Genomic DNA, 3550 nt, shown 5'->3' on the forward strand with positions numbered 1-3550 from the left:
TCCGCATGACTTGTTCCTTTTGACCCTCTTAGAGGCTTATGGAGAGACAGGATTTTGTTTATGTAAATTTGGGTTTTGGATATGTATATATATATGTGTAAATATTCTCTGGCCAGCCTTGACTTCGCGGGCTGAGTTAGGAGCTTGTTATTTTGTATCTTTGGCCCTCTATTCTTACTTTTTTTTTATCTTATACTTGACAGCTATAGTTTTCTTAGCACGCAAGTTAACTCATTTTCTGAGCATTACGCTTTTATTTCGCGATTTTTATTTCACCTGTTCTTCAAGGCTCCTACTTTATTATATTCTTTCTACTATTATATGTACACATTTAAATCTAGAGATTGTAATACCATACCACCTCTGTTTTACGGCTTAAGCGTAAAGCTCCGTGTGGTAGGGTGTTACACAAACCCTAAGTACCCAAAAATAAGGAGATTATATATCACGTATCCCATTAAATCCAGATAATTAGAGAGTTGTGAAGAATTGATTCCAAGGTTTAATTCTAGTGATATAACTTTTCCAAGATTCAACAAGAATTCAAATAGAAAAAGAGTTATCTTCCAAGTTCCAATATACTATAATTCCTAGGATGAAGAACGAAATCACTCCTTGAATTTAAATCAGTACATTGACTAAGAGTAGACTGATAATAGTATTAATCTATTAAAATAAATAGAGCTCCTAACTTTAACAATGGAGGTTTAGTTTCTCATGGCTCAGAGAAAAACTTTGAGTTCTAAAAAGTGTAAATTACGGAATGAGGAAGAAGAGAAGAGAGCATGAAGGGCTGAATCTTTTCTCCTTTTATATCTAATCCTAATTGATCTAAAATTAAAATTCTAAAACCCTAAAAATTTTCTTTTCTTAATTTAAATATTAAATTTAAAAACTAAAGAGCCTTCCATGGAACTTGATGACACGGGCCTGGCGCTAAACGCCAAGTAGTGGTGTTTAGCACCATCTTCACAGAATCATTGCACAAATTACGAGGCCCTCGGCACTAAACGCAGAGTCATGGCATTAGCGCCATGATGACAGAGAGAAACTATGAACTATTATATATCATTGGAAAGCTCTGAAAGTTTTCTTTCTAATGCTGGTAAAACCGCATCATTTGGACCTCTATAGCTTAATTTATGTTCGTTGGAGTGTGAGGAGGTCAGGGTTGACAGCATCCACGAATTCCCTTTGCACTTGTCTTCAGTTCTTAGTTCCTCCTTGTTCTTTTGTTTCTATTTTCCTAACATTTTCCTATAAGAATCATGAAACAAAAGAAATCAAAGTACTAATATAATAACCTTGAAAATCATATAATTATTAAACAAAAGTAACAACTTTTCTATAAGAAATACTAATGAAAAGTGCTTAAGATGCTCACGCATCACAACACCAAACTTAAGTTCTTGCTTGTCCTCAAGAAAGCAAAGAATCATGGCTTAGTCATCAAGCTTTACAACCTTAAAATATAAGGGTGAATGGTCGCAATTCAAATGAGTTTAGTTAGCCGTTTTACTTATTCACAATTCAACACTATTGGTTATAATCTTTCAAGGCCTCTGTCTAAATTAGATTATAGAATCCTTCCTTAAATCATCACCTCGAAGCAAGATTATTTACTTTCTTTCCACAGTTCATTTTCATTGAGTGTTTTGCACTTTGATCCTAGCCGTGATTCTAAATGTTTTGTGTCAAGCTTTACTTGAGACAGAAATACCACAAGCATATAATTGGGGAGCTCTTTGAGCTTACTATGTCTGTTTAACATTTCCTAACATTGGTGCTCAGAGCCTTTAGCTTTCTCCTTTGGAGGGAGGGGGGGTGCTTTGCACCTTGAGCCTAGTCGTGACTCTAAAGGCTTTATTTTCAAGCTTTTGCTTGATATAAGTACCACAAGCACTTGATTAGAATGCTCTTTGAGATTATTTTTCTTTCAATTTTCTTAGGCAGTGGTACTCAGAGCCTTTGGCTTCTCTTTCAACCCATTTTCTTTTTTTTTATTATATATTGCTCCTTCAAGGTTTTGTCAAGTGTAAAGATACCATAATAGTCCTCTAGATTAAGGCCTCAAGCAATTTGGCTTAGCTTGTGTTGAACATTCTTAGTTAGTTTGACCTTCCAAACTCACATTGTCATGCTTTTTATGATCAATCTTTTTTTTCTTTTTGTTCTTTCTTGGCACATTATCCTTGCCCATATTTAGGAGCAAGCACAATTATAATTGTTATGTTGTGATGGACAAGTAATGATATGCACTTGGCTAATAGGAATTCTAATTATATAAGATAGAAGAAGATAACATATGCATATAATTATAAAAGAAGGAAGCGATTAGAAGTCAACAACCTTAGTTCTCATTGCCATCCACTTTATCATCTTCCTCTTCATCATCCTTTTAGGCTATGTAGAGCATAGCCTCCAATACCAAACTTTGAATAGTTTCTTGTCCTCAAGTAATAAAGAAAAATAGTGGTGATGAAAATAGGAATAATCATGATTATCTAGTGGAAATAAGGAAACAAGGCGGAAGCCCATTCAAATAAAACAAACAAAAATTAAAAACAAAACCAAAGTAAAGGTAAAATAAAGCAAAATAAACATATTGCTAATGTATTGGCACGGGGAGAGTGAACCTTGCATGGGTGAAGTGTGGCAATATCAAATTTGGTGTAAGAACACCAAACTTAGTATGACACAATCAATGAAAGGCTGGGCCAAGTACCCAGTGAAATGCAAGCATCATGTTGGTGTAGCAACACCAAACTTAATCCATAAAATACATATGCAACATGAAGCAAAGAAAAAAGAAAAATGAAAAGAAATTACCTAACGTTAGGTTGCCTCCCAACAAGCGCTTCTTTAATGTCACTAACTTGACGGTTGGTTCTTGAATTTTATTCCTCTTCTTCTAGTTGGTTAAGAGAAATAACTTCAGTGGACATGAGGAGAAAATGATACCCACCAAAAAGCAACCCTCATACAACTCTCTGATTCACTATGACCAAAGAAAGCATATTCAAGTGTTGGGGGAGACGATTTCAATTCGCATGTGGGTGGTGCATTCAGATTTTTCTTCCCGGAAGCTTGCATGCATGGATTTAAAGGGACTTGTATGGCTTCCTCCTTAATTATTGGAATGTGCAAGCATGGAGTGTGCATGGATTCCTCCTTTGTTTGTGCATCTTTCTCTTCTTCCATGTGTGAGGGTGGAGAGTTCTTTAATTCATTGGAGTATGAACTCCTTTGATTGATTTCCTTTCTTTCTTTCATAGGATCTTGCATTGTATCTCTTGGGAAGGAATTTGCTTGTTTTTTCTATCAGGTGCTTGGTAATCAACTCCACATATTTCTCTATATTTTTTACACTCATTTTTATATCATGTATGCAACTTTGAGCAGTATTCCTTAATTCTTTCACGGCAAGATCAAGAGTTGATGGTTCTTGATATGAATAAGGAGATGATGGTTCTTGATAAAAATAAAAAGATGATGGTCCTTGATATAAATAAAGAGCTGGTGGTTCTTGATATGAATAGAGAGATGATGG

Source organism: Arachis ipaensis, chromosome B01 (assembly GCF_000816755.2).
Source record: "Arachis ipaensis cultivar K30076 chromosome B01, Araip1.1, whole genome shotgun sequence".
NCBI classification, from domain to species: domain Eukaryota; kingdom Viridiplantae; phylum Streptophyta; class Magnoliopsida; order Fabales; family Fabaceae; genus Arachis; species Arachis ipaensis.